The sequence below is a fragment of the Scyliorhinus torazame genome, chromosome 16, assembly GCF_047496885.1.
Source record: "Scyliorhinus torazame isolate Kashiwa2021f chromosome 16, sScyTor2.1, whole genome shotgun sequence".
Classification (NCBI taxonomy): Eukaryota; Metazoa; Chordata; class Chondrichthyes; order Carcharhiniformes; family Scyliorhinidae; genus Scyliorhinus; species Scyliorhinus torazame.
This window is the reverse complement of record NC_092722.1, coordinates 57923576-57936495: the sequence shown is the minus strand read 5'-3', so window position 1 is coordinate 57936495 and position 12920 is coordinate 57923576. Positions and strand designations below refer to the sequence as shown.

General features: G+C 45.9%; 1 long non-coding RNA gene across 1 annotated transcript in view; it reads left to right on the top strand.

Annotated features, from left to right (window-relative positions):
* LOC140392368 (uncharacterized) overlaps positions 1–6629 on the top strand; it is a 70366-nt gene extending 63737 nt beyond the window's left edge. Inside the window, exon 3 of the long non-coding RNA XR_011935310.1 lies at positions 6544–6629. This is a non-coding gene — a long non-coding RNA (uncharacterized lncRNA). The remainder of the gene's footprint in view (positions 1–6543) is intronic.
* Positions 6630–12920: the final 6291 nt, after the last annotated feature.

The following is a 12920-nucleotide window of genomic DNA, read 5'->3' as shown; positions in this document are numbered from 1 at the left end:
TGCAGACTCAAAGGGCCGAATGGCATCCTTCTACACTGTAAATTCTTTTTTAAAATTTTGTAAAATTTTTTTAAATAACTAACCCACGCCACCTCCCCGCCAAAAATTGCTGAGTATTTCCAGAAAATACACTGTAAATTCTATGAAACAAAGACACTCAGCCACATATGGAGATATTAGGTCATATGACCAAAACCTTGGTTGAAGGTTTTTTGAGGATTGTCTTAAAAGGAGGAAAGCGGGTTGGAGAGATGTAAGGGAGGGTCTTTCAGACCTGTGGGCTTGGGTCGCTGCTAGCACAATGAGGGTTGCAGTAGCAGATTGATCAAAATTGAAGTGCACAAAAGGTCAGAATTAGAGGATTGGAGATATGAGGATCGTGGAGCTGGAGGAAATTACTGAGATATGGAGGGTCATAGCATGGGGAGGATTTGAAAACCAGGATGAGAGCTTTAAAACCAAGTTGTTGCTTGGCTGAGAGCTGATGCAAGTCAATGAGGACAGGATGACGAGGGAGTGGGACTCTGACCCACGGACAGTGACCCAGGGCCGGGATCGAACCTGGGACATCTGCGTTGAGACACAGCAGAGTTTTGGATGACCTCAGGTTTAAGGAGGGTAGAATGTGGGAGATCAGCCAGCAGTGTGTTGAAATAGTTGAGTCCAGATGTACTAAAGGCATGAATGAGGGTTGCAGCAGCAGATGAGCTGAGACAGGAGTGAAGAAGGGTGATGTTATGGAGGTGGAAATTGTCGGGCATAGTGATGGTATGAATGAGGTTGGAAGCTCATCTGGGACTAAATGTGACTCCAAATATGTGAACAGACTGGCTTAAGCTCAGACAGTTTCTAGGGAGATGGATCGAATCAGCAGCTAGGGAGTGGAAAATAATGGTTTCAATCTTTCCAATATTTAATTGGATGAAATTTTTGCTCATCCAATACTGGATGTTTGTTAAGCAGTCTGATAATTTAGTAACAGTGAAGGAGTTGGGTGTAATCAACATACATGTGAAAACTGAAAAGTATGCCTTTGGACAGTGTGGCCAAGGGGCAGCATGTAGATGGGAAATAGGAGGAGGTCAGGATAGAATCTGGAAGGACATCAGAGTTAACAGTGCTGGAGCTGGAAAAGAAGCCGTTGCAAACGATTCTCTGGCTATGGTTAGATTAGAGTGGAACTAGGTGAGAGCAGTCCCAACCAGCTGGGTGGCACTGTAAAGGCATTGGAGGAGAGTGGTGTGATCAACCCTCTCAGAGGCTGCAGACAGGTCAGGAAGGTTGAGGGAAAGTTTGTCAGTGGTCGCACCACCCGGCAATGTCAATGTTAGACGGGGCACTTGAGGTTGTTACTTGTAATGAGGCTGCACTGAGTTTCCCGATCAGCCCATTGGGGCATGTGAAGAGAGGCACATGGGGATACTGTAGGCTTACCTAACAGGGAATTTAGCCAAGACAGCAGATAGGTCGAGGGGTATTGAAAGGCTCGGGTAGGGAATTGGGAGGGCAGAGTGCCTTAGCACTGAGAAGTGAAAGGAGGCATGAGGATGGAAGAGAGACTAGGAGGGGTAAAGAGAAAAGGTTTTAATATAAATTTAGAGTCCCCAATTCATTTTTTTCAAATTAAGGGGCAATTTAACGTGGCCAATCCACCTACCCTGCACATCTTTTGGGTTGGGAGAATGTGCAAACTCCACACTGACAGTGACCCAGGGCCGGGATCGAACCTGGGACATCGGTGCCGTGAGGCAGCAGTGCTACCCACTGCGCCACCATGCTGCCCTAAAGAGAAAAGAAGTTAAAACAAATGTAGAAATAGAGTGATGCAGAGCTACAGCGAAAATAATTATGCGACTAGACACTCAATTTACAAACATCTAATTATATAATAATTTTGGTACAACAAAAAACGATTGTAAATTGGAAATAGATGTGATAATAAAAAGGAGTATATCTTGTGGTTGGAGAATAATGACTCTGGAAGGGTGGAATTAGCATGAAATGAAAATGAAATATTGTCATAAGTAGGCTTCAAATTAAGTTACTGCGAAAAGCCCCTCGTCGCCACATTCCGGCGCCTGTCCAGGGAGGCTGGTACGGGAAGCATCAATGAGCTGTTGCCAATTTGTAAATCACAGAATTCAGTGCAGAAGGAGGCCATTTTGCCTATCAAGTCTGCATGACCTTCTGAAAGAGCACTCTACCCAGGCCCACTCCCCTGCCCTATCCCCATAACCCCATCCAAGCTGCACATCTTTGGACTATGGGCGGAACCCAGAGCACCTGGAGGAAATCCACGCAAACACTGGGTGAAAGTGCAAACTCCACACAGCAAGTGACCCAAGGCCGGAATGGAACTCTGGTCCCTGGCGCTGTGAGGTAGCAGTGCTAACCACTGTGCCACAGTGCCACCAGACCATCTTGTTTGTATTACTGCAGAATGGTTTCAAGTATTAGATAACATTTTGTTTTACCCATGAGATTTGAGATCTATGATGAATCAATATAAAGAATGATTAGAACAATTTTATGCTTTTTGTCTTAAGAAGTGGAAATGTTATTGAGATTTAATAATGCTCTTTCTTTTGAGTTCAGCTTTTCAAGTTTACTTTATTTTAAATTCAGTTAACCGAATCAGTACATGTTGCGGTTAGGCAGAGCGATGAATAAACTTTTCATTGAGACTTGAGGCTTTTTGCGTCCATGGACAATTGAAATAAGCAGGGATATCATATTTGAATGTGCAGGCGTACCGATATCATAAGCCTGCATTTGCAAATTAGTGATCTGGTTAGAAAATTGGCTGTAGGAGACAGCGAATAGAGCAGATGCTTAATGGGCAGCATTTGACTAGTGGTGTCCTGCAAGGGTTTGTTTTGGGGTCTCAGTGATTCACCGTATTTATTAATTAGGTGATGGAGTAGAAAGCCAAATATCCAAATTTGCAAGTGACACACTTGGCATTGTAAGCATGTAGGTGGAAGCGTAACATTGAAAAGAGATATTGATCGATTAAATTAATGGGAAAAATGTGGAAAATAGAGTTTAAGCTAGGAGTTAGGTCATCCACTTTGCTTGTAAAAAGGATAGAAAAGAGTCCGGCGCCAGTGCTGTAGTGTTTAGCACTGCTGCCTACGGCGCTGAAGATCCAGGTTCCATCCAGGCCCCGGGTCACTGTCAGTGTGGAGTTTGCACATTCTCCCCGTGTTTGCGTGGGTTTCACCCCCACAACCCAAAAGATGTGCAGGTTAGGTGGATTGGTCACGCTAAATTGCCCCTTAATTGGAAAAAAATAATTGGCTACTCTAAATTTTTTTTTGTTAAATCCATCGCAGGTTTTGGCCAAGGGTGGTATGACCGGTACAGACTTTGGAGGGCCGAAGGTCCTGTTCCTGTGCTGTATTCTTTGTTCCATGCCGGTTCTCTGTTGAACAGTTAAGCCAGTCCCATTGCCCTGCTCTAACCTGTAGTCCTGCAAGTTTATTTCTTAAGTCCCCATCCAGTTTCCTTTTGAAATCATTGATCACCTCTGCTACCACCATCCTCACAGGCGAGTTCCAGGTCATCAATACTTGCTGCTTACAAAATATTCTTCATCACATCCCCCCCTGTATCTCTTGCCCAAACCCTTAGTGCCCTGTGGTTGTTGTACGTTTAGCTAATGGAACAGCTTTTCCTTCACTGTCAAATCTACATCTGCCACTGTCATGTTCTTGTGTACCTCTATTAATTCTCCCCTTATTGATCATTAAAATGTAATTGAAAGGTGAAGAGAATTACCAAGAAGGCCATTGATGCTAGTATTTTATCTGGTGGACCAGAATGCAAGCGGGTATAAGTCTTCCTTCAGTTATGCAAGTTTGGAGTACTGTGAGCAGTCCTGGGCAACACGCATAAGGAAGAATATGTTGGCTTTGGAGTGAGTGAGCAGCGATCACACAAACCAGGATTTCCTGAAATTGAGAGGGTTATAGGGTGGCATGATCAATGTTTTCAAGGTATTAAAGGGAATAGTTAGGGTAAGTAGACTCACCAACCAGTGGAAATAATTTATCTGATTAGGCAAATTCAAAAATGTTTAGTTGGACCTTACAGGAGTGAAGTAAGGAAATATTTTTTCACACAATGGTAGAAGTTTGAAACTGGCTCCTGCAAACAGCAATTGATACAAGATCAATTAATTTTAACAATGAGATAGATTTTTGTTAACTGAAGGCATTAAGTGACATGGGATAATGACACATATATAGAGTGTTCAGTCGCAGATCAACCATGATCTGTTTGAGATGCTCGCAGAAAAATACTTTTCACGGTACCCTCGGTCCACGCGACAATAAACAAATCCAATCCAATGAATCCGTTGAATGGCAGACCAGGCTCAAAGGACTAAATAGCTTACTCCTGTTCCTACATTCCAATACACTGTTGAATGATTATGCCCCTCTGCCTCCCATCTAGCGTGTGCTTTCTGAAGAAGAAATGGTATGCTAACAATGCAAAGCTTTTACTTTTAAGTTGCTGATACCGCAAATGCCATTTTTTCAGATCATTGGTAAGAAATTTGACATGTTTGCTAACGTATGGCATTATGACTAGCTTACAGATCAGCAATGGAAGAACTAAGAAGAATTGGTTTGCTCAGAGATATTGGAGTTTGCACCTCCCTGCTCCTGGCAGAAAAATAGCACGGTAAAATAGCTTTAGTGGCGAAGGATGAATAACCAGATAGCGCAGAATTTAAGATGATTGGCAAAAGAACCAGAGCAGTCGTGCAGAAAGACCTTTTTTTAACATAGTGAGTAGTGAGAATTTGGAATGCACTGTCTTGAGAGGTTGGTAACAATTTAAGGATTATAACAGAACATGGTAAACCTGCACATAGAGTGATTTGAACAGCCAGTATTGGGACAGAACCCATTATTAGCACCACATAAGAACCATATATATATATATACAATCTAGATATCAAGCTGACGCAGAAACAACAACAGACAGGGACTGGAACCCTGGACCCTCCGATTAAATCTCTGACATGGTACCCATTCAGCCATCTGAGGAACCTGAGGGGTTGGTGGGTGCAGATTCAATTAAAGCCTTCAAAAGGGAATTAGTGAATACTTGGAAGAAGATAAAATTTCAGGGTTATGGACAAAGCAGGTGAGCGGAGCATACTGGATTACTCTTTGAAACAGCTGGGCCAGACTTGAGTCGAACAAGCTCCTTTTGTGCTGTTCTATGACATGAATCTTGTTATAGTGTGCAGGTGATTTTGTTGTATTACAAAGTTCAGTCTCCTGATGTCTTTGCTGAAAACCGTTTAAATTGCCTAAATTTCTCCCAGGGAACATATTTCCAAAAGGGCTGGTGAAATATGTGGACATATGCACATGTATTTAACTTGGGGCTTGTGCCCCAATTTCCATATGAACATAGACTCAAATCGTCACCAAGTGAATGTTGAGTATAGAAATATATTAAATTATATCTTCATATTGTCAGATTGTTGTTGGGGATTTGGGAGATTTAATCTATTGTTAGGATCGTGAAAACCTAGATGTTCTCATCCTAATCAGGTTCCGGGTGTTAGTTTGTGAAGACCATATAGAGAGGAATATGAATGGATTTTCATATATCAGCTGGTATAGATAATGTCAGATAGGAGACACAGGAATTTTGGGTGATGTGAAGTTTATGGAGGAGATTGGTAGGCTATCCTGGAGAGAATTAGAACAATTGAAGCTGATGATGACAAAATATGGATAAGGGATTCGGTAGTAGATGACTGAAAATGCAACTTTTTACTATTTAGTACTTTGTTTGCTAAAGGTTCTCTGTCGACAATATATCTGGGTGCCCCATCTGTTCTTATAATAATGACCTTTCCAATGCAGAGTTTTGGGTTGAATGTAATTGGAATTTTCAGCAGTATTTGTCTCAACTGTGCCGATTTTCCTGACTATTGGGCCATTACGTTTTGAAAAGAATTGCCCACATGCAATTACTGCAACAAGTTGAATTTTGGAGCTGGAATAATTAATCTGCATGTTGAAAATTAAATGAAAAAATGAAATGTTAGTTGCCAATCTGCATTCTGACCCTCTGTGCAGTTGCCTCTTAGTATGTATGCATTTCTGTTGCTTTTTTCTGTTATACTTAAATATTTGTGGCTTTGTTTTTGTACAAAGTACAGATTTTTAATGCTGCCTGGTGGCCGTGTATGTGCTTGGGACCTTTGGACAGTTATATTCTGTAACTACTTAACCAGATGGCCAAATATCTGATTTTGGCAATGATCCAGACAGATGACAGCATTCAGTTGCACTATGGTCAGGTTACCTACACTGTCAGTGTAGTACACAGACAAAATTGAACGTCTAACTTTCATTAACATGGAGACTTGCCTGATAGTTGCAGGGCAGTAGGATCGGTTTAGTAGAATCATTTGATTGAAGCTGGAATGAACAGTACTGGAAAGAGCAGTCCTGGAATAGAAAGTGATCCCTTTGAACATTTGTTTTTCCTTAACACCCCATTTTACTACAGAATTGCCAGAGGACCTGTACAACAGACACTTGAAGAACGCATCTACCCTCCCCAGGCAGCAGTAGCAACGGTCCAGTATACAGTGAGTATGCTCCTTTTAACAAGGATTTTGAATTTGTAAAAGTTTGTATTTCCTGTTAAACAGCTGTCTTAAAATTATCATGGCAATATGTTGATATTGGAATTAGATATGAGAAAATTCTATGGTGCCAAATACCTTGTATCAGTTGTTACCCTCCTGATTTGTATCTGATTCCTGTGTGTGTTGCCAAGGCTTTGCTTGGTGTGTTGACTGCACTTCGCTTTCTGCTTGAGTATCATTCTTGTTTATGAATTTGAGTCCAGGAAATTAATGTTTGGTAGATAATAAGAGCTTCACATGCGTTGTGCTTTTGTGTATTTAAATTCAAAATTATCAACCTTTTGTATTAGATTATTGCAACAAGTACAGGCATTTTTATCGGTAATTAACTAATTTGATTGTTTGTCAAATTTGCTCTAGGGTAGATGGCATTTGGTAAAGCTCAAAATTGAAATGATGGAATGAGTATACAATGTAGACTGTCACCGTTGTTGTAAGGCACTGGACACCAATACTTGTTTTTTTTTCTCTTGGCTTTTTGTGACATACTGTTTTCTCTGTCAGTTACAATTGTGAAATAAGACTGTTTAGTACTTAGTGTTTTTTTTTGTGTGTGTAGTGTTCCCAACCCACCCCAAAGCTGATGTTAATTGGCAAACAAAAAGGGAATTGTGCTGTATCTCACAGCTCTTGATGTAACAGAACTTGGCATGACTGCTATTGTGTATAATATATGCCTTTAGAATTCAGGAATACTTCAATATCCGAATTCAAATATTATCAAGTCATCCCCGCCTACAATTTCTCCTTGAATATCCTTTGCTCATTACCTTTCCAAAAAGTTTTTTTTAATAAACAATTTTAATGAGGTATTTTTGGCATTACAAACAACAACAGTATAAAAACAATGTACAAAGAACAAGAAACATAGTGCAATCACTGACTCCCATCCCACCAAGACCTGCCTAATTGACCCCCTATTCTACACTACCCTAACCCTCCCCCCACCTCCTGCTGACGATTAATTCTCCACGAAGAAGTCGATGAATGGTTGCCACCTCCGGGTGAACCCTAACAGTGACCCTCAAGGCGAACTTAATCTTCTCTAGGCAGAGAAAGCTCGCCATGTCAGTTAGCCAGGTCTCCGACTTCAGGGGCTTTGAGTCCCTCCCAGCTAACAGTATCCTTCTCCGGGCTACGAGAGAAGCAAAGGCCAGAACATCTGCCTTTCTCCTCCTGGATTTCCGGGTCTTCCGACACCCCAAAAATCACCACCTCTGGACTCATTGCCACCCTTGTCTTCAAAACTCTGGACATGACGTCCGCAAACCCCTGCCAATATCCCCTAAGTTTTGGACACGCCCAGAACATGTGAACATTGTTCGCTGGTCCTCCCGCACATTTTACACACCTGTCCTCCACCCCAAAGAATCTACTCATCCGGGCCACTGTCATGTGAGCCCGGTGGATCACCTTGAATTGGATCAAGCTGAGCCTGGCGTATGTTGCAGTCGCGTTGACCCTGTTCAACGCGTCCGCACACAAGCCATCCTCCATCTCCCTACCAAGCTGCTCCTCCCACTTACGCTTCAGCTCCTCGGTCTGCGTCTCCTCCGCCCCCATGAGTTCTTTGTCAACGTCCGAGACGTTCCCCTCACCCACACATCCCCATGACACTACCCTATCCTGGATCCCACTTAGTGGCAGGAGTGGGAAGGATGATACCTGCCTGCACAGAAAGTCTCGCACCTGTAAATATCTAAATTCATTCCCCCATGCCAACCCAAACTTCTCCTCCAGCGCCCTCAAGCTAGGGAAGCTCCCCTCTAAGAACAGGTCCCCCATCCTCTCTATTCCCGTCCTTCGCCATACTTGAAACCCCCTATCCAAGCTCCCCGGGGCAAACCGGTGATTGTCACATATTGGGGACCAGACCGATGCTCCCACTTCTCCAACATACTTCCTCCGCTGACCCCAGATCCTCAAGGCCGCCACCACCACGGGACTGGTGGAGTACCTCGCCGGCGGTTATCAACGACCCCAAACTGGTGCCCCCACATGAAGCTGCCTCCATCTGCTCCCAAACCGACCCCACCCCCACCACCCACTTCCTTATCATGGCTATGTTAGCCGCCCAGTAATAAGTATTGAAATTCGGTAGGGCAAGCCCCCACTCCCCCCGATTCCGCTCGAACATCACCTTCTTCACTCGCGGGGACTTACCCGGCCACACAAAGGCCAGGATGATTTTGTTAACCCTCTTTAAAAAAAGGACCGCGGGATGAAAATTGGGAGACATTGAAATACGAATACAAAACTTGGTAGGACCGTCATTTTGACCGTCTGCACTCTCCCAGCCAACAACAGCGGGAGCGCATCCCATCTCAGAAACTAGCCCTTCATCTGTTCAACCAACCAGGACAAGTTCAACTTGTGTAACCGGCCCCAGTCGAGCGCCACTTGTATCCCTAAGTACCCGAAACTGTCCCCATCCTCAGCCGACCCTCCTGACCCCTCGACTGGACTACAAACATCTCACTCTTTGTCATATTCAGTTTATACCCCGAAAACCGGCCAAACGCCCCCCAAATCGCCATAATTTGACCCATCCCTGCCCCTGGATCTGAAACATATAAGCGCAGGTCGGCCGCGTACAGCGAGACCCTGTGCCCCCCCCCGCCCCCGAACCAGTCCCTTCCAGCCCTCCGAGCAATTGCCAGTGGCTCTATAGCTAGCGCAAACAGCAGTGGGGAGAGGGGGCATCCCTGTCTTGTCCCCAGGTACAGTCTAAAATAGTCAGAGGTCGTCCTATTCGTCCTTACACTAGCCTCCGGTGCCTGGTACAACAGCCTGACCCAGTCTATAAAGCCCCTACTGAACCTAAATCGTCCCAGCACCTCCCATAGATAGTCTGCACCCATTGCCACAGCTACCTCAACCTCCCTACTCTCTGGGGGCATCATAGTCACATTGAGCAGCCTTCTTATATTGACCACCAACTGCCTGCCCTTGACAAACCCGGTTTGATCCTCCATTATTACATCCGCCGCACAGTCTTCAATCCTGGAGGCCAAAATTTTGGCCAGCAACTTGGCGTCCCCATTAAGCAGTGAGATCAGCCTATGTGACCCGCATAGCTCCGGGCTCTTATCCTGCTTCAATATCAACTAAATAGTGGCCTGTGACATCATCGGGGGCAGCACTCCTCCATCCCTTGCCTCATTGAAAACCTTGACCAGCACCGGCCCTAAAATCCCCGCGAACTTCTTATAGAATTCCACCGGGTACCCGTCCAGCCCCTGGGCTTTACCCGACTGCATTGCCTTCAAGCCTTCAACTATTTCTTCGGCCCTGATCGGGGCCCCCAGCCCATTTACCAGCCCCCTACCTACCCTTGGGAAGGTCAGTCCGTCCAAAAAGCATCTGATCCCCTCAGGCCCCGTGGGGGGGTCCGAAGAATAGAGCCTACTGTAAAAGTCCCTGAACGCCCTGTTTAGTCCTGCCGAGTCCCCTGCCAAATTCCCACCCCCATCAACCACCCTCTCTATTTCCCTGGCCGCCTCCCTCTTCCTAAGCTGCTGTGCTAGCATTCTGCTGGCCTTCTTCCCATGTTCGTAAAACGCACCCCCCCCATGTTCGTAAAACGCACCCCCCCCCATGTTCGTAAAACGCACCCCCCCCCCCATGTTCGTAAAACGCACCCCTCCCATGTTCGTAAAATGCCCCCCTCCCATGTTCGTAAAACGAACCTCTCACCTTTCCAAAAAGGTTGCACGTTACAGGGTTGATCACTTAATAGAATTGTTTAAAATTTATTCTTTTCATATGGTATGGGTGTCGCTGTCAAGGCTAGCATTTGCTGCCCATCCCTAATTGCCCTTGAGAAAGTGATGGTTAGTCGCGTTCTTGAGGCACTGCAGCCATGTGGTGCAGGTAGCTAAACCCACAGTGCTGTTAGGGAGCGTGTTCCAGGGTTTTGACCTGGCAACAGTGAAGGAATGATGTGGTTCCAAGTCCGGATAGTGTGGTGTGGAGTGGAATTTGAAGATGGTGGTGCTCCCATACTGCCCTTCTTCTTTGAGGTGGTAAAGGTTAGGGAAATACAGTTCTGTCAAAGGAGTCTTGATGAGTTGTTGCAAAGTAGCTTGTAGATGGTACACATGGTTACCACTATGCATTGATGGTAGAGGGTATGAATGTTTGTGGATGGGGTACAATCAAGGGTGCTGCTTAATCCTGGATGGTGCCGAGCTTCTCGAGAGATGTTGGAGCTGCATTTATTCAGGCAAGTGGAGAGTGTTCCATCATGCTCCTGATTTGTACCTTCTAGATGGTGGATAAGATTTGAGGAGTCAATAAGTGAGCTACGCGCTGCAAGATTTCTAGCTTATGACTTGCACTTGTAGCCACAGTATTTATGTGGCTCGTCCAGTTCAGTTTCTGGTCAATGGTAACCCCCAGGATCATAGAATCCCTACAGTGGAGAAGGAGGTCACTTGGCCCATCGGTCTCCACTGACCCTCTGAAAGAGCACCCTAACCAAGATCCCAACCTATCCCTGCAACCCCGTAACCCCACTTAACCAGTACATCCTTGGAAATTTAGGGACAATTTTAACATGGCCAACCCACCTAACCTGCACACCTTTGGACTGTGGGAGGAAACCCATGCAGGAACGGGGAGAGTGTGCAAACTCCACACAGTCACCCAAGGCTAGAATTGAGCCAGAGTGACCTGAGGCTGGAATTGAACCTTGGTCCCTGACGCAGTGAGGCAGCAGTGTTAACCACTGCCACCGTACTGCCCCTGGATGATAATATAGTATGGGATTCAGCAATGATAATGTTGTTAAATGTCAAAGGGTGATGGCTTGATCCTCTCTTCTTGGAGATTGCCTGGCACTTGTGTGGCACGAATGCTAATTCCCACTTGTCAGCTCAAGTGTTGATTTTGCCCAGGTCTTGCTGCATTTGGACATGGACTGCTTCAGTAAAAGAGGAGTCGAAAATGGTGCTGAACATTGCTAGGTTTATGCCTTTCCATTTTTAAGCGGGTGTAACATTTGAAATCCTTCAGTCCTCTGGCACAACACTCATATTCAAGGCCGATTGGAAAATTGTGAGTAGAGCCCCCCTCTCCCAATTTCCAATTTAGAAAATATTTTGTTGAGGCATTAATAATTTTAACAATTTTAAACGTCAAATTTCAATAAAAACAACAATACAACAATATAACCAACACACCCCAGCCAACATGGCTTACACAAACAATGCCACCTTCCTCAACCACCCCTCCATTGGTTCTCTTGTCCTTACTTGTCTCTTCCATGCCTCCCCTCCCCCCCGTTGACAGTTTTAATAGGCAAAGGCCAGGACACCGGCCTCTCACTCCCTGGGCTTCCGACACACCAAAGATTGCCACCTCTGGAATTGGCACCACCCTTATTTTTAACGCCTGTGACATGACGTCAGCAAATCCCTGCCAGAAACCCCTCCACCTCGGACATGCCTAAAACATATGGACGTGGTTCGCAGGACCCCCCTGCACAGTGTCCATACCTATCCTCCACCTCCTCAAAGAACCTGCTCATCCCGGCCACAGTCATGCCCTGTGGACGCATGAACTCTCCTCAGGGCCTCTTCCCATAACCCGGTCTCCAACTACCCACCCAGCTCTTCCTCCCACTTTCCCTTCACCTCCCCTATTGGGGCTCCTTCCCACTCCTCAATCCCTTATAGATCTCTGAGATCTTCCCCTCTCCTACTCCTGTTCTCAACCTTATTTGAAGTCCCTGGTGCGGCACGTGCGGGAGGGTCGAAACGTACCTCCACACAAAATCCCTCGCCTGCAGGCAGTGGAGCCCATTCCCCCTGGCATCTCAAACTCCTCCTCTAAGCTCGGGAAACCCTCATAAAGCGCTCCCCAAATCTCTCCATCCCTGCCCGCGGCTACCTCTGCCCCCCCCCCCCCCCCCCCCCCCCCCCCCCCCCCCCGGTCCACCGGAGCGAACCGGTGGTTATCACATGTTGATGCCCACACCGACGCCCCCTCTAACCCCATGTGCTGCCTCCACTGTCCCCACACCCTCAGGGCTGCCACTTCGACCCAGCTTGTGGAGTACTGACCGGCGAGAAGGGAAGGGGTGCCGTTAACAATGCCCCCAAACTTGTGTCCTTGCATGGTGCCCCCCCCAAACACGCCCCCAGTCTAGCAGCACCTTCTTCACCCGCGGGGTTTTACCCGCCCAAACAAATCCTGAGATCACTGCATTCACTTTTTTAAAGAGCGCATTGGG